At 30.8% G+C, this 26,314-nt stretch overlaps 1 long non-coding RNA gene across 12 annotated transcripts; it reads left to right on the forward strand.

Moving 5' to 3' along the window:
- The first annotated feature begins 1,102 nt into the window (after positions 1–1,102).
- On the forward strand, positions 1,103–25,264 carry LOC143239055 (uncharacterized). 12 transcript variants are annotated; one of them, XR_013021002.1, is made up of 7 exons: positions 1,103–1,310; positions 8,825–8,865; positions 9,830–9,866; positions 13,146–13,249; positions 14,945–15,026; positions 19,583–19,726; positions 24,515–25,262. It is a non-coding gene; the product is annotated as an uncharacterized LOC143239055 (long non-coding RNA). The 12 variants fall into 12 exon arrangements; XR_013021005.1 differs by having other exon boundaries at positions 1,304–1,415; XR_013020996.1 differs by lacking the exon at positions 1,103–1,310 and adding an exon at positions 3,047–3,405 and having other exon boundaries at positions 24,515–25,263.
- The last annotated feature ends 1,050 nt before the right edge of the window (positions 25,265–26,314 follow it).

A 26,314-nucleotide genomic window follows, 5' to 3' on the forward strand; every position in this document is an offset into this window, starting at 1 on the left:
CTTTTACCAACGAATAATGGTTTTGATCGTCACATTATAACGCCCCCACGGCTGAAAAGGTGAACATGTTTGGTGTGACAGGGATTCGTGGGGGTGTTATAATGTCACGATTTATTTCACTTTTCGTTGGTAAAAGAGTAACCCAAGAGTTGGCTATTGGTGATGATGATTAGTTGCCTTCCCTCTAGTCTGACACTGTTAAATTAGGGCCGGCTAGCGCAGATAGCCCTCGTGTAGCTTTGAGCGAAATTCAAACAATCCTTCTACATTAGTCGATTCCAGGAGGTGAAAATACCTGTAGCGACTAGTGCTGCTGACTTGCTGTGCTCCTTCTTGTCAATAGTTCAAAAGTATGTTGTATGTTTTGTTAAGGGTCTTTGTCTTCACATTAAAGCTCAAAAGTATTCTTGATCCTGTTACTAATTACTTCTATAAACAAAAGAATTACGAAAAATAACCAGTAAAGAAAAAAACAGCGAATTCCAAAATAACAATACTTCTTATTTACACAACTACGAAATCAATAATAACATGGATTAATAATCACCAGCAACACCTACTAGCTATGTTTCGTCATCTAAGTTATCTAAGCTCATGATTGGATCTTGTTAATTTGTATACTCTTTTGCAACATTAATAATATCTGAACAACACCGTTAAGGACAGTAGTATGGAGAGCTTAGGGCTTTAAATGTAACTAAAATTTCTTAGCGATAACTAAACGATAGAAGGAATAATAAATGAACAGTAAGGAAAGAAATAATGAAATAAAAACAGAATTTGCTACCTCACAGCAGTCCCACGCTGGGGCAGCGTTAAGTTTTCGGATTTACAATGCTAAAATCAGGGTTCCGATTTCCCTCGGTGGACTCAGCAAACAGTTAGATGTGGTTTTTCTATAAGAATAAACACACAAAAACACCTCATAGCATTATTTCATACGTTATATAAGAATTATTGGTATAACCTTCAGGGTATAATTTTTGAAATAATAACAGAACTTTTATTACCACAGAAACGTAAAAAAAAATATAAAAAGATGACAGATGACGAACATTTACTTCGGCTATAATATTCTGCAATAATTTTCTTTGCAAGAATTTCGAAACTATTAAAAGAGTAATTATGAAAGCATAATTATGTAAAATTATAGAAAATGTTATTTTCATACTGAACAATGGTGGTATTAACTTAAAACGTGTAATTGCTAGCTAGCAAACCCGTTTAGCGTAGATGACGTGAGGGCGCCACGAGAGAAGGTTGCATCTGAACATCGATCCTCTGTGTTACTTCCTCAGGGAACCCTCAAGGTACATATCTGGTTTTGTATCAACTGGGCCAGCGATTACCAGCTGTAAGCTCACACATACACACCAACAGACTTCTGATAAACAAGCGTAGCTCTAGAGTTGGCGGTTGGTACTGTTGACTATTTTCCTTCGGTTTATTCTGTAAGTTCAAATAAGGATCGATTATGAGCAGGAAGCCCCTCCTCGTGTAGTTTTGCTCAAGACTAAACAACAATCAAACTCGAAATTAGATTATGCTTGCTTGTTCAAGTTGCTGTAAAACACAAAGCTGTACAATGGATTATGCAGTTATCGAAACTCGATTTTTAGCATTATAAGCTCATTGACTTTCCGATGGGCTTTAAAAATAAGATTCCAACGAGTACTAAAAAGTATATTATAATTTCTTATCACTCGAACTATAATTAATGCAGATGGCAAATATTTTATATAGATGCTTGAACTGAATTAAAATACTAAATATTTAGAAACGCCATTTATAAGTATTCCTTCTTGGGTTGCATGGCCACTTTGTTAGCACTTGACTCGCGGATTTGAAGATCCGTTACACCAAACTTATTCGTCGTTTTACCCGGGAGTCAATCCCACTATTCGTTAGCGTTGTTTGGTAATAACTTGCTGCCTTCCCTCTAGTCTTTTACGACCAAATTAGAGCGAGTAACCTATATAGCTCCCGTGTAGCTTTATACGAAAATTAGAAACCGAACTTTATTAAGTCAACAGTATGTTTAGCTAAATATTGTATTATGACTATTAGGAAAATTTGTTTAGCCAAAAATATCCATTTAAATCTGTTGTCATTTTATAAGGGTGAGTTAAAAAAGAAAATAAGTTTTGATTATTCCAGGTATGTTATTCGTAATGATGTTCATTCCTTCTTTCAATTTTATTCTGAACTTGTTCGTCCTTGTTCACAACGTTACATTATTGTGTGTCCTTTAATATGAGCAATTACAGATAGTATTCAGTGCATTCAATTGTATATAACTGTGTATTTGATTTTTGTACTTGTTTTGTATGTAATATATGTGATTATGAAGCCTCTTCAAGAGGTTTGTAAATAATAAAAAAAAAACAGTTTGTTTACAGTCTAAAAGCCGGAATTTAATTTTACGCGATGGGCAGAGCGTTAAAATAAACTGCTTATATATTACTTTTGTTTTAGAATATTCAACTTTAGAATTTAATAGCAACCACAAAACCTTATTTCATTTTATATAACAGATTATCAGCATTCACAAACTTTATAAGGAATGATGCGTAACTGAATGATAAATATAAATTTGAGATAAGTCAAAAACATATTTTCCGAGAGTATCAATTATAATGTTTTGGTAAATGCAAAAATACTTAAAGCTAAATTACACATCAAAATGGATACGAGTTAGAATGCATGCCGTTATTAATTATTCAAAAATAAACTGTTGACATTTTAGTTTTTCGAATTCTGTCTAATCTCTTGTGTCGTTTTATGTTTTGTGGTATATTTTTCATTTGATTTTGTGCTTTTCCCCAATTACAAAATTAACTGGGAGTGGAAAGCATGCTGTGACTGAGTGTACAATAACAATAAGAGAAATTTCGAAATTAATAATCGTAAAAGTATTTTTTTCTTTATAACGTTAACAACCTTATAGTAATTAATTATGGAAATAAAGTTAAGTGCATATTTATGTGAACTTGTTAAATTTACAGTAGTTATAGGTTTGTTCTATGGTAAAAAAAAAAAAGAGAGAGTAAAACTAACCTTAACAATAGTAATCTTGCTTAATATTTTGTTTTATTAACGAAATAATTCTAATTTACTACTTTTAATATTTATGGTACGCTAATAGTAGATAATTTTGACATCTCTACTATCTCATTTTAGGAAGTGTTCTTCTTTTTTTTTTTTTGAGGTGACTAAAGTTTAGTGGTCTTTTCAACTTTCTGTCACAATTCCAGATGATTGTGTCTGGTGGCAGTAGTCCGTTTGGTGTTCTGAATGTTTATCCCCTCTGTTCATTTTGTGGAACACAGAAGACCACTTCCCCAGTCCCAAGCTTTCAGGGATATTGATATAAAGAGTTTCCTCTGTGAGTGGTGCCTTCCCTTGGTATGATCCTATTGGTTTGCATTTATTTATTTGGAAATACTAAATAATTTGAAAGGAGAAAACAAAATGTTTATTATTCTCACATTTTGATTAAAACAGATGAAAGATGATATTTGCAGTAAAATACATTTAGGTCTACAAAAAATCAATTAAAATGGGTTGTGCAAATTTTATTTTCCAAGGTTACTCTTGTAGTAAACACTATGTCATTTGATTCTGACCACCAGAGAGGTAAAGATCTGGGAGACAAAAACAGACAAACCTGCTTTTAGATTTTTGCTTTTCTGACTTGTATTTGCAAGATTTTAATGTATTAAAATACTTTTGAAACATTCATTAAAAAATGAATAATGTAATATGTATTCAATATTTTGAGTGTTTTCATAATTTGGCCACTTGAAATTTGTTGGCAGATTAAAGTACTTATTTTGAATGTCTTCCAAGGTGAAATATGCATGAACAGAAATATTTTTAATAATATATTTTGGAAGAGAAGAATACTTTAGTCATTGAAAACTCTTTAAAAGCACCAATGTGAAGCCTCATAATTGAAAATGGAACTGGTATATTACACAATTTTCAAGTAGAAATAGGGGAATCAAACAGAATTTTTGTAGTATGTAAGGTTTATTTGAATTTGACATGTTTCTGTTGACACACGTGTTTAAAGCTGTTACTTTGAGTTATACGGCTTCATGGAAACTTGAAGTTTTCAGATAGCCCTGTTTTTTTTTTCCTGGCATACTTCCTGGAATTGTTAAAGACATGCAACTAAACCATACTACTGCATATCTGTAGCCTAGTACTTATCAACAGGAGTAACTGATGCTACATCAGTGGTGTATCCCTTTGAGTTTTATTGAAAATAGTACAAATATATGATCTCAAATTATATTTAATATACAAGATGGATTTTGCTAGATTTTGTAACAGTAAACAAATGAAGACAAATGTAGTTTTACAAACACACACACACACACACACAGACAAAAAAACAAAAATAAAAAATATCTGATTGACCTTAAATATAATTTGTATTTTTCTCCATTAGTGGAACTTTACATTGACAGATTGTACATGTGGATTTTTTATCTGTACAATAAACATTTATGAAAAATGTATTTCTTGCATTGTTTGAAAAAAAAATGTTTGTGCCAATGAAAAACTTTTTTAATAAATAATTATTTTCTAGTTATTTGTTACCATTAAACTATGGTACCTTTTCTCTCTGTTCATTGTTTGCCATATAATTTGTCATTTAATTGCTCTGTATGTTTAAGTGTTGCATTGCTTTTGTTCCCACATGTTCAAGTGTTACATTGTGTCTGTTGTTGTATGATTAGGTTTTACATTGTTTCTGTTACTTTCTCCACTCAGGGCCAGATTATTTATTAGGCACAATAGGCTCAGTGCCTAGGGCCTGAAAAATTTATATATCTATATTTATATAATTTATATATCTATAATTTATCTAACTTTTGGCTTTACTTATGTGGCTGGTAGGGTTCACAAACAAAAGGTTCCTAGGCCCTACAGTTGTCTTGATGCAGCACTGCCTCTACCCCCACCCATCTTATTTCTCTGATTTACTGGACTTAAGTGTTACATACCATTATGTTGCTCTCTCTCAAGAAGTAATGGTTTATTTATTGTTTCTAAATAGATCTTGTTTTCAGTGATGACAAGAAAACCTACTTGAAGAGAAATATATATGTAAAAACGGCTGGTTTGGGTTGAGAAACTTTTATGTAAAATTTTTAATGTAAAAATTTTCTTAATCCAAACCAGCTGTTTTTACATACATAGATCTCGTTTTAATGCATAATTTTCAGACCAGTTAATAGCTGACTAGTGTAGTTTATGTAACAATTAAAAAATGTTCTAAATGCAAACATTTATCTTTCATTATAAGATACTGCTTTGAAAAAAACAAACTGTACACTAAGTTACTATAGCAATTTTTAGCCACTTCCTGACAAAGTTTTATTAGCAACCATAAGCAGGTGTGTTGGGGATGTTACACAAGTGATGAGTGTGGATACTGATATGGAAGGTATATTTTAGTCTGTGTTGCTACATTTTTGTGTTTTATAATCTTCCTTTGAGTCTAAAATTTGTTGAGGTGACATTAATCAAATTTTGTAAAGCAATATTACATAGTTGTTAATAAAGGACAAAATATAACCCCACAGTTCAAGGTTGTACTAAGATCAAACTGTCAGGTCAAACCTATAATGAATGGCCAAAATAACAAAGTGTCAAAGCCACACTAATGCTACATTGTCACCACAGTTGATCAAATATTTATCTCATTTGAACATAAACATCAGCTTAAGAGGGCTAATAGTGAAGATCACAAAGAGCTATTGTGATATAATTGCTCATTTCTTGATAAATTTTATCCAACTGTTTGGTTAAGGCAACTTGTATCAGTTGTAAAGGTTACACAAAGGTCAAGTTGGCTAGAGTACCTGCTGAAGATCATGCCTTTAAGTCAGTTGTAAAGATCAAGTTACATACTTATACACTGGTGAACATCATGCCCTTAAGTCTGTTGTAAAGGTCATATGAAGGTCAAGTTGGCAAGAGACCGTGGTGAAGGTCATGCCCTTAAGTTGTTGTAAAGTTTACACAAAGACCAAGTTTGCTAGAGTTGCTGGAAAAGATTACACAAGAACTACTGTTACATAATTGTTTATCTAGAAACACATTTCTGTATAAATATTAAGGCTTATAATGAAATTGATGATTCTAAAATTTCATTTTAATGACTTTAATCAACTATTATATACACTTGACTGGATGTAACCCAGATATTGCAGAAATGTGCAGGTTATTCCACATGTCACAAACTTGTTTAGAAAGATTTCATTTGGCCAAATGATAAGTCTAACATGCTAGCTGTGTAAACGTTAAAGGTGACATAGACGTTAAGTAAGTTAATTTTAGTTTAGTAGCTACCATATTTACATAATATTTATATCATGACCTTTTATTCAATATTCATACTAGGTCCTAAAAGTACATCAAAATATGATTAGCAAATGTTTAAAGATTCAGTTTTATTGTTGTCTAACATAGGTGAAGTTTAAAGTTTTACTTTTGTGCCTGTAGTTGAAAGATGTGCCATGTTTGTTGGAATTATTTTATTAAGCAAGAAAATGTGCTATGCACAAAATAGACTTTCTAGGCATTTTTGCAGTGTGGAAGACATGCTTTGAGTTCTAAGCTTTATTTTAAACCAAAATTTTATAAGTAATCTTTAGTTTTATTAATTTTGATGACTTAGTAAGATAATGTTTTGTGTATTTCAGTTTCTTTATTGGTTTATATATATCACATCAGGTAGAAAATTACATTAAGATGTGTACAGTAAAGAGTGTGTTTATTTTGGGGTTATTTGGAATCAAAGCATTAAATTACTTTGGATATTAAAACAGAGAATGAAAGATGGAGTTGCCATATGACTAAATATTGATTATATATTACTATTATTATATAATAATTGTTAATATTAATGGTTTATAACATTTTTTTAAAATATTATTAAACGTGCTTTAGAACGGCTTTTATAAGCAAAAACTTCACGATAATTTTAGACAATGTATGTTTTGTATGTCATTTTGATTATAAGATCATAGTTCATGGTGTAAAGCAAGCTATAATAGGCTGTTATATTTCCTTATATAGTTGTATTTTGATATATTTTAAACAAAACGTGTGGTTTGTTATTTGGGAATGTCTAAGTATGTGGACATACACACATTTTCTTCTTAGGAATTCGTTAGATAACAAGGTGCATAGAAAATAATTGACAGTCTAATTTGTTTATTGCTGGTCTACTCTTATAGATAGCTGAATGCAGTTTTGTTGGAGATCTTGTTAGATTTGTGGGTTGAAACTTCTGATACCAGATATCCTTATCCCTTTCAGGCATGGGGTATATTGCAACAGTCAGCCCCACTATTAGGTGATAAAAGAGTAATGCAATAGTTATGAGTGAATGGTGTAGGTTAACTGCTCTCTCTTGAGTAGCTTTGTGCAGAAGGGAAAAACAGCACTATGTTAGATAATCATGAATTATTGAAATGTGCGTACAAAGTTATGTATACTTAAAAAGTAAAATATTTGTGTATATCTTACGTTTTTAAATAAAAACTTGAGTATCGTGTACTAAAGAGCTGAAATACTAAAACTGTTTTTATGAGCAAGTGATTGTGATCTATCAGAATATTTTAAAGACTTGTGCATTTTTGTAAACATTTTTGGCAATCTTGATAAAACTAATAAAGAGAAATTGTGTAAAAAATGCTGTCACACTCTCATAAGATTTTGGAAATGTTTAACACTTCCACTGCTAAGCTTGTAGATAAACAGGTTTCACACTACTGGGTATATTTTAAGATACACAGTAAAAAACACATAGACCCCTTTTATTGTATTATTACTTATATGGTAATTTTGGGAAACTTGAAAAAAGAACACTTTATTTGTATGGCAGTATTCTAGATGGAGATTATATGTTCCCATGGCAGTGAAAGATTTAATATCCCCACTTTTCTTTCACTTTTATTGCTAGTTTAACTTAAGGTATCAAAGCAACTTACGAGAATTATGTGTTTTTAATTTCAAAACGTTTATAGCTGTGTGCAAATGTTTATGATTTAAGAAATAATTAATACAAAAAAACCATGAAGTTGGTGGTTCTCAAAATTTAAAAATAAGTAAACTGTATATTTTGTATTGAGAAACCATTACTATTTTGTTGTATGAAAAATAAAAATTATTTAATTTCACATTTTTTAAATTAAGACATTTGTTACTATTACACAATGTTTCTGGTCAGTTTTTACTGTTCAGTGTAGTTATTTTATGAAACTGTTTGTTTCTTGTTTAATGACAGCATAATCCTACCTAACCTTCTGTGCATAAGTGAGGTCAGAGTGTATAGTATTACATTCAAAATGTAAACATTTTTATTATTAATGTGTTTCATCAAATATGGTATCAAAATTTAGTTTATAATCCATATACTAATATTATATGAGTTTTAATTTTAAAGGAGAGTATTTACATAAATCCTCAATCTTCTCTGTATTATGTGACATGTGCTCTGAATTGTTTTTTTTAATCCCTGTATGGTATTCTGACTTAGGCATGAATTTCACACTTATTGTATAGATATTGCCAAGACATAAAGTTATATCCTTCAACTTTCTGACTTTACTGAGATATAAACCAGGAAGTCAAACCCACACGTCATGCCCTCTTGTCACATCTTGTATTATAAATACTGTCGGTAGTTCTCTCTACATTTGCTGTTGGATTATTTATAGCCATTATAAAGAAATCCTAATTTAATGATTTATGTATAGTGTCAAGCTGTTCATACAACAATTTTGAATTGTTCTGTTTACAGTTTCAATCTGACTATTGCTGGGAGCACCTCAGTTGCATATGGTAATTATTTTAATGCACTTACAGTTTAGTTAGAAAGCCAGTATAATTGTAGCAATTATAAATCACTGTGCATGTTGTTCATGTTATTATTTTATATTTTAAAATGAATATTTGAATTAAATCAAAATAAGTATAGTACTAACAACAACACCAATAAAAACTAGAATTAACTTTCATTGAGACTTAATGTAAAACTTAGAAATTTATTAAATAAGACAAAATATAACAAGAAAACAAATTGAAGAAATCATTTCTCTACCAGAAATATCCTTTCTCCTCTTTCGTGGTGTAATTCAGTGGTTTGTTTGAAATAACATAACACTGAGCTGTTGCTGAGTGATTTATTGCTGTGTTAGAGGGCTGAAGATATTAGCATCTATAAATGTGATTGTTTGCAACAATATGTTGTCATTCTAGACAGAAAAATGCATATTTTAAATAATTTAAATTTTTTGTTGTTGTTGTTGCATAATTAAATTGTCTAAGTAATCAATTCCATTTACAGTTAATGTCAGGGTAAAACAAATGTAATGTATAAAATATAAACATTTTACAATGAAAAGAACACTGCTATTCACACAAGAAATTCTAGAATTTATGTAAATGAAATATGACAACACTGAAATGACAAAAGTATTTTTTTTATTCTTTACACAATGATCACAATGTTGTCAAACTAGCAAAGAGTGATTCGGTAAATTAACAGATAAGTAGAAACACTTTATTTAAAATTCTGGTTTTTGTGTACAACCTGCTTTTAATGTTTATGAAAACTTTACTAAATCTGATGAAGATAAATAAATTTTAAATTTTAATGCTCTAATTTTCCAATACGTATTCAGTCCAGTGCACTAACCCCATGCACATGGGGTTAAACAAGACTTACTGTTTGTGTATTTTTGTAAAACTGTTTTGGACACAAATTTATTAATACTATTTTTTTTTTTTTCTTTATTGCATTGAGGAGAGAATTCATTTAAGAATTCCCAGTCATGCCACAAGTAAGCAGAAATAAGAGATTTGGTAGTTGGAAATTAATTTGAACCAGTAAATGTATTAAAAACATTTAATGGTATAAAATCAAAATCTGAAAGGTATGTGTTTTTGTTTACTTCTCTTTAACCCTCTAAACTGCTTTCTATGCAAGTTACTGAGTTGCATTCAAACTTTTATTAAATCACTTTATTGTCAATGTATCTCAATGAAATTAACATTGTAATTTATAATAATAAAATGGCATGTCTGTGTGTGTTTGACCAAATAACTCCAGAGAAATTAACCTAGAAACCTGAAATTTTGCACCCATACTAAGTGTGCCCTCAGGGTGTGCACCTGTGTATTGTTACTTATGCATGTGCACATCTTCTTATGTGGCAAGCTAGCAATAAACCACATAGAAAAGAAGTGGTTTCTTATATTTAAACTAAAAACAGATGCATGTGTGTGTGTGCATGTTTTTAATGAAGCAAGCTTGATAAAAACCACATATAAAGAAGTAATTCCTTATATGTGTCTCAAAACAGCTGGTATGGGTATTAAAATTTTTATTAAAACAAAGTAGAGAACAACATTTTGACCTTCTTAGGTCATCTTCAGGTTAACAAAGAGGGTTTGCACTTCATCATCATGGTATATATGTTATTGTTTGCATTATTCTTGAAAATTTTAGAAGAATACTACATGCACTATTTGAGTACTGATACCCTTCTACTGTATTGAGCTACTCATAGGAGGCTTGGGGACTTTCTTTGTTAATCTGAAGATGACCTAAGAAGGTCGAAATGTTGTTTTCTACCTTATTTTAATAAAAGTTTTAATACTGATACCAACTGTCATAAGATACATTGTTACTTTAAGTGGGTTTCTTGTCATCATGGGTATATAATAACTTCTAATTTATATAGAAAAGCCAGTTTGCATTTTGGCAACATTGCATTCCAACAATGTTTTTTTTTTCTTAAATTTCTTGATCAACAGAGACTCCAAATTGTTTTATTATTCTAATTCAAAATTAGATTAATATTTTTACTTTCATGATACATTTTATGTACTTGGCTCTAGGCTAGGTTATCTCTCATTATTCACTTTAGGCTTATTTATCAATTTCTTTAGTTCATATCGGCATTCCCTATGTTTACAAGGTTTCACAGCCCTCTTGCGCCCCTGTTACTAAATTCATAATGGGCAGACATTAATCAAACTGTAAACCTCTGTAATAGATTCTGAGAAAATATGATAGAAATTTGTGGTATAAAATATAAATGTGAAGTATTTAGTGCACTGGGAAAGTTCATTGATGACAAACAATACTTAACTTATTATACTTTATAACTTCTAGGAAGGAAGTTTGTAAAAGACAAGGTTGAATTCACATGGGCATTTTTCTAGTCCTCATGATAACATAGAAAACTATTGGCTATTTTTGGAAAGTTAAACCATTTCCTCTTGAATGTAAGTGGCTAGAAACCTGTCCTTTACAAATGTTACATTGGTAATGTGTTATTCCTGTTTTGAAAACCAAATCACATTTCCAAGTTCCTTTCTTAACTTAATTCACAACTGAACTTGACATCAGGATTACTAAAGAAGATAAACATTTATCATAAAAGAACTATTCTTTTTTCTCGTACACCAATTACTGTAGTCTTATCTTCACTTTCCTAAAGCATAACATGATTAAATCATTGTTAAACAGAATTTTTAACCTTTGTCATAATCATTTTATTTTACACAAATAAATTACCCTTCTAGATAAACAGATGCTAAATAATGGTTATCCAACTGATTTTCTAATGAAGATTACTCTCAATTTACTAAACAACCAATTTCAACCACCAGCCAATGTACACACCATTCCCAGATTTTCCATTCCTTTTATGGATTCACAATCTCGACCAATTCAAAAACAGTTTTCTTCCCTAATAAAAAAAACCTTCTACCCTCAAAATTCAACTTAGAATAATATACAGACTTAACCTCTGCACTAAACACGTATTTCAGTACAAAGATCAAGTATCTGAAGCTTCTATGTTTGTGTCGTATAAATACACGTGTAGTGAATGTAACATTTAGGAGTATCTAACAGAACCAAATATTTGCTTCTTAAAACCATCCACTTACCCATTTGTTCACATTCTGAATCCATAGGCCACAATATTTCATTTAATGATTCCTCTATTATCACCATGGGATCTTCAGATCTTGACCTTTGCATTAAAGAAAATCTACTTATAGCTAAAAACTGCCAAACCCTTTATAATTCACAAAAATCTTTAGATTTAAAATTATTGAATATATTCACACTCACTCAGCTGTTGTGTAATGCATATAAACATTGTTTTATCCATCCATTTACTGCTTTTACTAATAACTAAGTATATTAATAATTGTGTTATTATACAACAAATAATATAAATAATAATATTAAAAATAGTATTATTTTAGTAGTAATCATCTTTGTAACATGATTTTGAGATTTGGCTGATGATGGAACAAGTTATTCTGAAATGTTCAAACCTTGTAAATAAAATGTTTTATCAGTTGTCTTCATCTTCATAATGAAATATACTTTTTGTATGATTCTGCTTATAAATAATAGAATGCATTGTTTCACCAACTGGATACCCTCATTATTAGTAACATTTTTATTGTAACTTAAATAATGCATTATTGAAATATGGCTAGCTTGGGAGATTTAGTTTAGTCCTAAAAACATATATTGAGCTAATAGTGTAGAACAGTTGCAGTAATAAAAGTATAACAATAAAAAGTGATAATAAAAAGTAATGAATTTGATATAATAAACAGTATATAAATACTATAGTACATCTTATTCAGGAAACACTAACCCTAGATTTTGGCTTTAATTACTGTTACAGAAATTCTTTGCTCTATTATAACATCGCACATATTTATTTTAAGCCTAGAAAACCCTACTGTGTTCTTTACAGTATTTTTAAATACTTTCAGAAAAAGTCTCAAGAACTATCTTTCTTAGCAATTTTCAAACTGTAGTCCAGAAAGTTTTATTTAAGTAATTGTTTCTATCTGTCATTTCATGTTTCCAGTTTTAACTTTTTTTCATAGGTTTTGTGTATTAGTTTGCATGTATGCACTTTCTTCAAAGCAATGCATCAGTGTTTGATTATTTGTGGTGGTGAAGCTATTGAAAACTAAGAGATTAGAATATTATAATTTGAAATTTATATTTTCTAGTTATTTTGTGTAGAAATAAAGTTTACAGAGAAACTAAACTTTTTTTTTTTCTGATAATAAAAAAGTGGCTACCAGTGGACTCTTCAGTGATAGTGAAAATGAAGGATGACAAATGATGGAACCAAAAAATATGAAAATTGTAACCAGATCTCTGTTCATTTGGTCACATGTAAGTGTGTGTGTGTATAATTAATACCTAAACAGTGAAGCAAAATAAAGTCAAAAGGAGGAACTCCATTAAAAACAGAAAATTCAGACCTGTGATAAATGACATTTTAATGAACAAAACAAGTCCAAACAAAATTGAATAAAAATGCTGCATAAATTGGAATGATCCTTGGGGTACAGGTTGTAATGTGGGATATAAAATGTACCTTGAGTTTTGGAGGTGACTGCAGAAGTAGGACCCACATTGCAGTAGGGATACTACACAGTTTATCAATTGTAACCTCAGTATGGAAAAATATACAACCTTCTGTATTTTCTTTTATGTCTTTTTATTACAGTAAACTAGCATTTGTATAGATTGTAAGTGCTTATGAATTATAATAGGGTTAGTTTTTTGTGTTGTTTTAATTCCATTGTTAGCTTCTTGTAAGTGAATTATTTGTTAATAACGAACAGAAAAAAGTTAGTAACTAATAAGTAATTAGAATTCATATAGGCTACTAACCACAAGTGATATACACTTACTGTGCAGAAGATACTAATATAAATCAAAACTCATTGAAAAAATTTCTTAAAAATTTTATAAGATAGCAAATAACATGAAGTTTGTTAAGGATGGTGTACATTTATTAATGCAAGTATCACAAATAAAAATAATGCATGGAAGACAGAGGTGTTCTGGAGACTTATTAAATTTGTAAATTTTTCTCAAATTTCTTTAAAAAAATGTAAGTGTGTAAGAGTTCAAAGCAATGTAATTACCTGATAAATAGTAAACATGTTTTAATTGCATCAGAAACAGTAATTTTGATTTTGTTTTTAGTTTTCATTGTTTATTTAGTTTATTTCAAATATGAAATGTGTTAAGTGTTATTACACAATAAAGGTAATAACCTTATGGATATCAATAAAATATACTGTTACACAAACTAGTTAAAGGAAGTACTTGTGTTTGTTTATTTTTTTCTGTATAAATGTAAAACATTTTTGTGAGATGCGGATGTTTTCTGTTAACAGGGTTGTATGTGATAAGTAATATTTAAAACCAAGTTTGTTGTTGTTAATTTACTTATTTCTTAGAGGGTGTCATTTGCTTTTCTTTTTCTTTTCCAAATGAAAATTTTTTCTAAATAACTATTGTTGTTTTTCTGTTATGGCAGTCTGATGACAAAAGAAGGTATGATGCCCAGAATGGTTCCCATTTTGAAATGAAAATATGATATTTCCTTATTTATGAATGTTATTTTGTTATTTAGGCTCACTTTTCTTAATCACCAGTTTCAGTATTTTTGGGGATCAGCTCTGACAGCAGGAAATAAATCATCAGCTTTCTTTTTTTTTACAACATGATATATTTTTAACTATATTTTCCAGTTTTGTGTTCAGTGACATTTTGTATGTAACTGAAGACAAATTTCTGACAATGGAACTTTAGATAGTATTTGTGAGTAAAGGTAAGTATCTATCAGAAATATATTCATGATGTCAATAAAACACTTGGGTTCAAGAAGACTTGCTACAAAATGATAAAAAATACATTATTAGTGTAGGAAAATGTTAACACAGCATATCATACACATTTTATTTTTATTGTGATATAACCGTAGTGCTTGATTTTTGTTTTTTTTACTATTAACAAACCAGTGCATGAGAAGGGACAAATTTTTGAATTTTGCCTTTCATTTTGTCAAAACAGGTTGATTCAGTGCTAGCAGCTCTAAAGCATCTTACTAGTAAAGAGCAGATGAACATATACAAACAATAAAACAAAACCAGAGGTAAGTTACTTAGAGATTTGAGAAACCTTTTACAATTAAGAAAGATTTATACTTTTAGTCTTGTATCATTCAGTGAGTTGTGCATAAAACAAGGCTTATTAGTTTTACTGTAAGCTTTTCTTTGAGAGCACAACTATCTCAATATAACTTTAAAGAAAATATTTCATTAATTTAAAGAAAAACAAAATTGTTGGAACTAATTTCAACCTTTCAAAAACAAAATGCCAAATAGAATATGGAAGACAGTTTTGTTAAATATGTGTGACACAAGACGATAGTTATTTCTTTTCTACTATATTTGAATCAAATAATTTAGTTATTAGAATACATTTTGTTCAAGTGAATAATGAGTTAATAAATAATACAAAAGTTTAATAACTGGAGGCTTTTCCTGATGATCTTAACAGTTTGTTTAAAGATTTGTGTTTTGATTTTTCATACATTTTGGTTTTATTTCTACAGTCTTAATTTCTGTACAAAGGAAGAACAACTAAAAATATAAAATAGATATTTAAACATTGATCAAGGATATTGAAAATAGTTTACTAAAAGTACATATTCATACTTTCTGGGACTCTCATCTCCTCTTCATCATCTTTGTTTGGACATACAAGCATACAGAAATATGTGCATGTGGTTGGCTTAATGGGACACATCTCTATTCTTGTGTGCTATACAATGTATTACAGAATCTTATGGCTAGAGGTAGCCCAAATCTATGGGTAAAAAATGTGTGAGATTTTATATATATGTTTTTGAAAAAACACTCTGTGATTCTGCAAAGCATATTCTGTATGTAATATTTTTAGTAATAATGTCATAAAAATTGAGTTGACATAATAGTATCAAACAATTGACAGATAAAGTAATGACTATTTAAATTAGCAAACATTTTGTCAGCTAATTAAAATGAAAAATACAGAAATGTGATTTATCTATATATTACAAATAATGATTGGTCTTTCATATTTATTTTGCACAAATCATTTCTTTCTTTATGTCCACTATTACAATCAAACAATTTTCATTCTTATCTTGTGCTTAACCCCCAACCTTTTATCAACTTTAGCTTGTTCTAACTTTCCTTTGTTTGTCCCATACATGGATCTCTATAATAAAAAACTTATTTATAAATATATATATTTTAGTGAAAATAATTACATTTTAATGAAGTTAAATAATAAAATAAGTAAAATCATAAGGAAGGACTGCATTAAAAAAGAGCAAATCTAAACCTCTGACTGATTATATAATTTGTTATAACTCAAAAACAAGCCAAAACAAAATAAAAATGTTGCATCAACTGAAAAGATCCCAAGGTACAAGGTACAATGTGGGATTATAAAATGTACTCTAGGTTTTGGAGGTGACTGATGAAGTAGAGCCCACATAGCAGTGGGGATACACCATCTATCAATCTTAATCTCCATTCACCAGTCTCACATAAGAAATAAAGAATAGCAATAGATATAAAATTATAAATAGAAATTAGGAGAGCGAGATGTGGGTACTCAAGCCCACAATGTCCCACATCTATATTACGCTTCACTGCCTGTAGACAGTTGTGAGAAGATGACTGCTCTTCCAAGTAAAGAATTAATTGAAATAAAAATAAAGAAATGAGGAAGTAAGGTAATAGAGCAGTGATCACAAATAATTTCTATCGAATAACAGAGGTTCTTTTTTAAGACTCGTAACATATATCAGTATTCCACAGATAAATCAGTTTGTATTACTTGGTACACTGTTGCTTACTGAAGTCTCTGGTAAGAGAGTCAAAATCTCATAAAAATAGTTTAACACAGAGAAATATCCATGTATAATTCTAAGCAAGACTATTAGTTACTGTTGTTTTCTGTGTAACTGCTTTTCAGCAGATCTTAACTGATTCACGTTTCTAATTAAACTTGAGAGAAAGCTATTAATGGTAGGTAAATTCAATTGATTCTGTGTCATGAACAAGTTGTTTATTGGTTATGCACATAAAAAAAAACATAGATTTCAGGTGTTAACAAGGAACTTTGTTTTGAACAAAGCTTTTCCCCTTTTATTGAATATGTTATCTACTTTTATTTCTTATCACTTTAACACAGAATTTTTATGGGTTGTCAAATTGGCACTATAACAATAGTAAAACAAATCTGTTTACATTATGTATTAAGAGTACTTCAATTACTTTCATTGTTAATAGACTTCAATTGAACCAAAACAATAAATCAGTAGTTGAGAGATGTGCCCTTCCTGTTGGTTACTCACAAGTTGTTGATGGGATTTTTCCCTTATACTATAAGTCATTAATCTTTAGAGCCAAAATGTGTATGTTATTACCTTCCTCAGAGTTATATTAAAAATGTAATCAGATGGCATCAGAATGTAGTTTACAGTTCAACTTTGAACATTTATACAACCTTTAATTTCTCAATTTCACAAAGAATTGTTTAGATAAATTCCAAGTCTTTATTTATCCATATCATGTGACATTTGTTCACATCAGATTCCTCTTTTTAGATTTTTGTCTGCTCCTGTGTGACCTCATAACTTTCCATGTAATGTACACGTATCTCTGTAGCAATGTTGCTCTTTTGCTTTATGGATCATATGAGTAATAGACTGTAGGTCACATGCCAAGTTCCTTTGAAGTACAACCCCCATTTAAAAACATATGCCATTAATTCTCTCAGATATTAGCTATTGGATTATTTGTAACCTTTAGAAAGAGAATATTTCAATTAAAGAATGTAAACCATGATGTAAAGCTACTGAGATAAACTGAACATGTTTACTATTGTTTTCTCTGTTTGTCAGAATGGAAGTTTGCTTGACCAGGTAGATGCATTATTTAATCAACTTGTAGCTTAAATGTTATTAGTTTTAAAATGTTTTATTTTATACTGGTGACAATATTTTGTATTCTAAATTTCATGTTAGCATTGAATAAAATTATTTCTGAGACCACACAGTCATTGCTATGATCTAGATATAGAGTTTCATGTAGGCTTCTGTTATACAAGAGCTTCAGAAAGACAAGATTTTAGAAATTAGTATTAAATTTCTTCTTTTTTTTAAGGTTTATTCTTGTTGTAAAAGAAACGAAAATGTAAATATTAAACATACTAGGGTAGACAACAAAACCAAAATAAACAATCCTCATGTAGTACAGGCTCAGCATAAACAGGATTGTATAATTCAACATACACATGCCAGCAACTTTGTCTGATTGTGTGATTCAACATACACATGCTGATAACTTGATCTGATTGTGTGATTCAACATACATATGCCAGCAACTCTGTCTGATTGTGTGATTCAACATACACATGCTAATTATTTGATCTGATTGTGTAATTCAACATACATGTGCTGATTATTTGATCTGATTGTGTAATTCAACATGTACTGATAACTCGATCTAATTGTGAGATTCAACATACACGTGCTGATAACTTGATCTGATTTTGTGATTCAACATACATGTGCTGATAACTTGATCTGGTTGTGTGATTCAACATACACGTGCTGATAACTTGATCTGATTTTGTGATTCAATATGTGCTGATAACTTTATCTGGTTGTGTGATTCAACATACACGTGCTGATAACTTGATACTTGTTCTGGGTCTGTAATTCGACATACATGTGCTGTTAACGTGATCTGATTGTGTAATTGACATGCGTGTGCAGATAATATGACTGTTTGTTATAAAAAAAATCTGCATAATGAATAGATACTTGCATATTTTGAGAGGTTGAATGCAACTGTAAAGAAATAAAACTAAAATGAATATTCGTTGGCTTTGTCTTTTAAAATAAATAACATGTAATTATCTGTTCCAATGTGCTGTCATTCTTCTGGGTGTTTGAAAAGTCTGGAATCTTAAGCAGTTCTGCAAATTTTACAGATTGTGTTCTGTATACCATCCTTGTAATATTAAAGAAACTTGTGTTAATAGCAGTATTAATTCTACCTTTTTGTGCTTTGACAGTGCCATAATGAATCATATAGCTGAAATTAAACTGTAAATTATGAACAGATACTTTGAAGTGAAAGAAAGGAGTAATTTAAATTAATTTCATCATTTTTTCTCTTTAAAATTTTTTTTAATATGGTGGTTACAAGGTTGGTTTAGTAAGTATTTATGTTGAAAGAAAAACATAAATATAAGGCTTACTGATAAACACTTTTAAAATGCATTACAAAGCATTCTAGAGGTTATACAGGTGAAATATGAAACCTGTTAGATTAAAATAACCAAGCAATTGGGCAACAAGTTGGAGACTAAGTCAGACTTACAGAAGTAACTTCAATGACACGTCCTTCATAGAAATACTTTATTAAGAATTGTATTTTATTTTTTATGATGTACAACATCTAATATTTACTATAGCTCACAAAATTTCATGAAAATACAGTAAGTAAATTTGTAATTATAGTGAACAACTTTTCCAGTGCAGGTTTAATCATCCAATGTACGAACCCTGTGCACATGGGGATTAAGAGTAGATAGTGCTGTTTGTATGCCAGTGTATACTTCTAAAATTTGATTTCTGTTCTTTAGCTTCTTATAGTAGAATGAAGCATCTTGGAGAATCTACTTTGGTTTTTGTCCATCATCTCGAAAGATTCATTTGTGAAAGAATCTGAGGATACAGGAAAGTAGCGAAATTGACAGAATATTCTGTCAACTCAGATCTTTCAAGAGGTAAACATTGCTAATGTCATTTACAGTATAAAGTGTATATGGACATATACTTTTATGTATGCAAAAGTTTTAAACTGTTAGATTGAAATGGATTTATGGCATGAATATTATAACATTTCATCAAATGGTAAAGAAACTTGATTAAATATTTACATGATCAGTTTCACTTTAAATGAAAATATTTTGCATTTTAATTTAATCACATCAGCCATTTGTTTTTGTTTTAAGCATCTTTTTGGGAAACTCTGATATCCAGCAGTTATGTTTTAATCTAATAAAAATGTTTTGTTACTCCCACAGATTTTCTGTCTCAAAAAGTTTGGAGCAAATAAAGTTCATACAGATTTTTTGACAGTGATGATAATTTTACTGAAACAGTTCAGTTTTTTTTTTAGATTACTTTTCTACAACTTCAAAATTAGCCATATTTTATTATCAGTTTTTCACTGATAACGATTAACTGATGCTGGTAAACCTTCATGTTATTTTTATTTTTGATGACAGTTGTTTTTATTGTTTTAGATCAAATATTTTGAAATTATAAGGTTTAAAACTAGTTTTTCCTCCTTTATGTCATATATCTAAGAATTGTAAATTATGTACAACAAACCTCAGGTAAATATATCAGTTTTATAATATTTTATTTATTTCTTTATTTGTGTTGACATACAAGTGGAAATGTGCAGTGTATTAGCAAAATCTAGAATGGTCTTAGAAATGTATACCTTCCTACTAGAGTTTATATTTCAGATTTTAGGTTATATAATCTGAAATTATCAAGATAAGTTAGTTTGTTTATTTTAAATTTTAATAGTATCTGATTACACTGGGGAACACTCATTTTGTTGCATTTAAAAAAAGACCTTTCTATAGTCAATTTGAGTGTATTGATTTCAAATATGAAGTCGGTTTTTGTCTGCAAGCTACAGATTTTATGCAATTTGACATTTTTATTTATTTTTTAATTTTTCGTTATTATAGGAAATTATAGGAATAGCTTATAAATTTGTTTGTGTATTTTATTCAGGTAGGAATTTGCGTTTGTAACTTTTGTGTTTGTACACTTCATCTGGACAATCTCGTTTAATGCTCCAGCAGTAGTCAGCCATCATACTTTTGTCCCAGCGCCCTTGGTAGCGTTCTTCCATGACCTTTAAGTCTTGGTGGAATCATTCTCCTTGTTCGTCACTCACAGCCCCCAGGTTGTCAGGAAACTTATCAAGGTGGCTGTTCAAAAAATGAAGCTTGATGCTCATGTTGCACCCGAGATCATGAAAAGCGAGGAGCATTCTGTTCACAAGTTCACTGTAGTTCTTCGCCTTATTGTTTCCAAGGAAGTTCTGAACGACTGCCACAAAGGATAACCATGCTGCCTTTTCTAAAGCGGTCATCTTAGCAACAAACTGATCATCACGAATTAGGGTTCGAATCTGTGGGCCATCAAACACGCCTGCTTTGATCTTCTCAAATGATAACCCTGGTAAAGCTGTGATGATGTGTTGGAAACATTCACCTTCGGTTTCCAGTGCCTTGACAAATTGCTTCATCAAACCTAATTTGATATGAAGAGGAGGAAAGATGATCTTATCTCTGCTTACAATTTGGTCTTGTATGATATTTGGCATGCCTGCTTCAAGGGTGTCACGAATAGGCCAGTCCTTCTGGACCCAATGTCTGTCTCGTGCTCGGCTGTCCCACATACAGAGGAAACATGGAAACTTAGTGAAACCTTTCTGTTGTCCAAGAAGAAAGTTGACCATCTTTAAGTCTACACAAATGATCCAATTGTGCTCATGATATTTTAATAAGTCCATGACCATTCTCATATCATCATAGTCTTCCCGCAAATGCACTGAGTGACCGACAGGTACTGCTCCATAAACATTCCCATTATGTAAAAGAACACACTTTAGACTGTGTTTTGAACTGTCTAAAAAGAGTCTCCATTCAGCAGGACTATAGTTAGGTACACCCAGTTCTTTGAGAAGCCCTTGGATGTCATGGCAGTAAACAAACTGTCTCTCTTCTGAAAAGAAGGTCACTAAAAGCTGGTCACGCTTTCTGAAATATGATACTTTAACAGAGTGATCAACAAGATTTCTGCCTTGTAATCTTGATGCCAAAAGCTCTGCTGCTTTCTTTGAAAGACCTAAATCCCGCACTAAATCATTCAGTTCAGCCTGGGGAAGAGGCTTGGGGATGGGGAAAGGTTCAGTGTCTGAAGAACAGTTCTCCGAATGTGTACACTTTTCTGACAATTCACTGTCACAACTGTCTTGTTCGCTTGTATCATGTCCAATGTCTTTATCGTCCAATGAAGGCAAGGCTTTGAAAACTGGAACAGGAACTTCTTCAGAGTGCGGAGCAGGCCGAATAGCTGAGGGAATGTTCGGATACGTAATCTTATGTCGGTTTTTCTTCCCAACACCCGTTGTGTTTACCATGCAGAAATAACAGTCAGTTACATGGTTGGTGGGTTCGCGCCAAATCATTGGAACACCAAAAGGCAGACCATTGCGTTTTCCTTTGGTCCAGTCTAGAAGCATTTCCTCACAATTGTGGCACACAACATGAGGAGCCCATTGCTTGTCTTGATCACCAAGATGAACTTCAAAATATGCCTTGTAGGCACGCTTGACGAACGAGGATATGTTACGTCTCTGACGATTGAGTGTGTAGCATCCACATATGTAGCAGAAGGCATCAGGCTTGTTTCTGCAATGATATCTATTTTTTGGAAGCCATGTTTGATCTGAAACAAAAGAAGAATGATCAAAATATTAGAAGCTATCTATATATATATGGACGTGAAAATGCTTATACATGGTTTACGCAAGTTCACATTTGTACAATTTCATTAACCTCAAATTGCATACAAACTAGAGCTTGTAGAGAAAAACTAATTTCATATTTGAAATCAGCGCCTAAAACTCCTTCAGAATCAGTTAAAATATCTAATGCAACTCAAAGTTACTGAAAAAGTGTTCCCCAGTGTTATCGTATGGCTAATAATTTTCTCCCTGTCATTTCATTTTACTCTTAATGTCTTGACGTATTCTGTGTTGCTAAAATATATGTTAATTTTGGTCACTGTCTTCAATCAGTCTGTATTCAGGATTCATATAAAGTTTCTTGCCATGTCAAAACATCAGTCTATAATTAATATAGCTATGTTAAATGTTTGATAGTTGTTGTTTTTATCAGTTTTTAGTGGTGGCTGTGTTCAGGGTTCTTTTGAAATTTCTTGGCATTTCAAAGTATCAATATCTGATTAATGTAGCAATGTTAAATACTGAATATTGATTAAGTTTGTTTTGGTTACTGTCTTCATTCAGCATTCTTGTAAATTTCTTGGCACATTCAAACATCATTCTAAAATAAATGTAGCCATACTGAATAGTAGATAACTTTGTTCAGCTTTATATCACTTTATATCAAGACTGCAGGCAATTTTTTACACAAATGGAGGTCATATTGAGCAGATATTAACCACATGTGACTACAGGTTTATTTGTGTAACCTCTGTTCTCATTGGTAATACCCACCAAAACATATTACTCTGTAATGAGTAGTTCTAGTTTTATTGATGTTTTAACATTTCACGGAACCTCATATATATTTGTATATTACCTTAGTTGCAGGCCTTTTAAACATCATCACTTTTAACATTTTTATTGGTATGGTATTTTTAATATGATAATAATCTAAGATGGTTTTAATAGTATAACTAAATACACATTTTTGTAATAAAGTTTGAAGTATACATGAATGTATTGGTTTTGTTTTCAATTATGATAATAATAAATTTGTATTGTCTTTTTTTTCTTGCATTGAAGCACTATTTTTGTTTGATACTAATGAAAGTAAGCTTTTGTCAACTAAAAATGAGCTTTTTTGACTAGGACAGCAATGAACAGATGGCAAGCTATTCTCAATGTTCAGATGTTTTTAGAAATCAAGGTACTTCTATTTGTAGGTTATACAGACTTAATTTTTATTAAGATTACATTTAATCAAAACAAAAACAGATTCAGATGTAAGAAACTACAAAAGCAAATATCTCTCCTAAATAAGAATAGTTTTCACTAAGCCAGAATTTTCAGAACACCATAGATGAAAAAAAATAAATATGAACACATTTAACATCCTTCAGTTAGTAAAGTCACTTACAAGTAAAACTAACGAGGTTGGACGAGAAGCTTGAAGATGAGCACTTTGTCATCAACATGTTTGTTCTGTATTTTTAGGCCTCAGGCACATCTTTCATTTAAATTTATCTGTCAACTGCAGACTAAAAACCCGATAGTTCAATAATAAGGAACAAGAACAGTTGTGGCTTGTAAATAAAAGTATTGCAAACAGATTTTTATTTTGCTGTGGTTTTACATAGCAGTACCTTCTGTAAAAAAAAAAAATGGTTTCTATCATTGGTGGCCTGGCCTGGCCAGGTGGGTTAAGGCATTTGACTAGTAATCTGAGGGTCGCGGGTTCAAATCCCCACTGCACCGAACATGCTCACCCTTTCAGCCGTGGGGATGTTCTAATGTGACAGTCAATCTGACAATTCATTGGTAAAAGAAGTAGCCCAAGAGTTGGCAGTGGTGGTGATGACTAGTTGCCTTCCTTCTAGTCTTACACTGCTAAATTAGGGACAGCTAGCTCAGATAGCCCTTGAGTAGCTTTGTGCAAAATCCCAAACAAATTCTATCATTGGTTTAGGAATGTAAGGTTGTTTTGACATTAATTTAGATGTATGTAGTAATAGTTTTGAAAAATACTTTTTTTCAGTGCAGAAAGAATCTGTCAAAAGTCATTATGTAACAGGCATACATGAGCTGTAGTGTTGGCTGGTTATGCTGTGATGACTGCACTGTATCTTCAGATACTGAGACACAACTTCTTTGCTGCAGTCCATCCGTGGTTCCTTATCCTTTGCTTTACTGTTGTTTGGACACTGTCCAGCCAGGAGTCATCACAAAATGAACCTTTTCACTGAAGTTACTTTTGTTAATTAACCACTTTCAAAATTAACTTATGTTGATATTCATTGTAAAGTCTGGATGATTCAGTTTTAATAAGGTGTCTTAAGTAGAGAGTACATCTTGTCAAGTACATTAACGAATCAAAACATTGTTGTTGAATCCAAATCTGTAGGAATATTTGTAGTTCTTCATTAAAAATACATATCATTGCTATCCATAAAAGTGTTAATTACCAGATACTATCACAGAAGAAAACCTTTATGTGCCTAAAGAGATAAAAAATATTTTCTATAAGTGTTGAGTGAACCATGTATCAGTAACATTTTTTGTACTTGTGATTTTTATTTTAATTTGTGCAGGTTTTAAACGATTTATTTAGAAATGTATCATATTCCTCTAAACATTAATATGTAATGGGTTTTAACATATGATGCATCAAGGGTAAACAGGTTATTTTATAGTTTTCATCATTCTTGTTGTAAATGTGATTTATATTCTGTCATGACCTTTTTTTAATAAATAAAACTGGTTTAATACGTCTGTTTCTCTTGTCTATGTCCCAGTGATGATTGTCACAAACACTTCCTGTCAAAGAATTCATTGTGCTTGTTCCTAAGCTTAAACCTTTTTTTATTTCAGAAGGTGAAAAAAACACACCAAAACACACAAGCTTCATTTCAGTATGAACAGCACTACAAATATTCTCTGATGTTTATTGGCTGTACTGTATAACATTAGTTAATTATGTTAAATTGTTCTAAGTTTCTCATGAATAAAAGAGAAGTTCTATTATATATAACACTACCATTTAATGCACTGAGTTATACAAATAGGAATGACAACTTCTGTGTGTATGACTTTGTGCTAGCTAGTTAAGTTGTTTGTTTAAGAGAACTGGACTTATAGTTATAATACTGTCAATTTTATTCATGAGTAAAAGTTAACAAGATGGTGGAAGGGTCCTCGTTAATGGTAATGTTATTTTCTGAGCTATACGTCTTTCTGTTAACTGATGCTTTATCTTCATTGTCTTGGTATCTATTTGCCTAATTATATGTTATTCCAGTACTTGTAAGCAATAGATACTGTCCATGCAAATGCATTAAAGAGGCAACAGGTTTCAGAAAAATTTAATATTTCACCTGTAGTTTATTAGAATAGGATTCATAGGTGATAGTTTTGCTTACTCAATATTTGGGGGATTACTACTACCTTTTTGATTTTCCAGTTAAACAAAAACTGATCAGAAGCAAAAGATTTATTAATATATATTAGAAGTGACTCATGAATTGATATGAACAAAAATAAAACTCCTTTAAAATTTAGTATTGTAATCTAGCCATGTTAAAGTCTACCAAATCTGGTTAGTATACAATGGTAAGAACTTTATTCATGCACATGATAAATCAAATTTTCTATTATAGAAGCACTAAAGGCAAAGTATACACAAACAGTATACTTCAGCTGTAGCTATTGTGACTAATACATACAAATGTAGACACTGTAACTCAAGAGATATGCTGCAGTTTCGTTCTTTTAAAGTGTTTGCTTTTTAATTGTAATATGGTGAGAAGAAATTGTCCAAGAAACAAAATTTTCAGTTTCT

Source organism: Tachypleus tridentatus, chromosome 13 (genome assembly GCF_004210375.1).
Source record: "Tachypleus tridentatus isolate NWPU-2018 chromosome 13, ASM421037v1, whole genome shotgun sequence".
Taxonomy (NCBI): domain Eukaryota; kingdom Metazoa; phylum Arthropoda; class Merostomata; order Xiphosura; family Limulidae; genus Tachypleus; species Tachypleus tridentatus.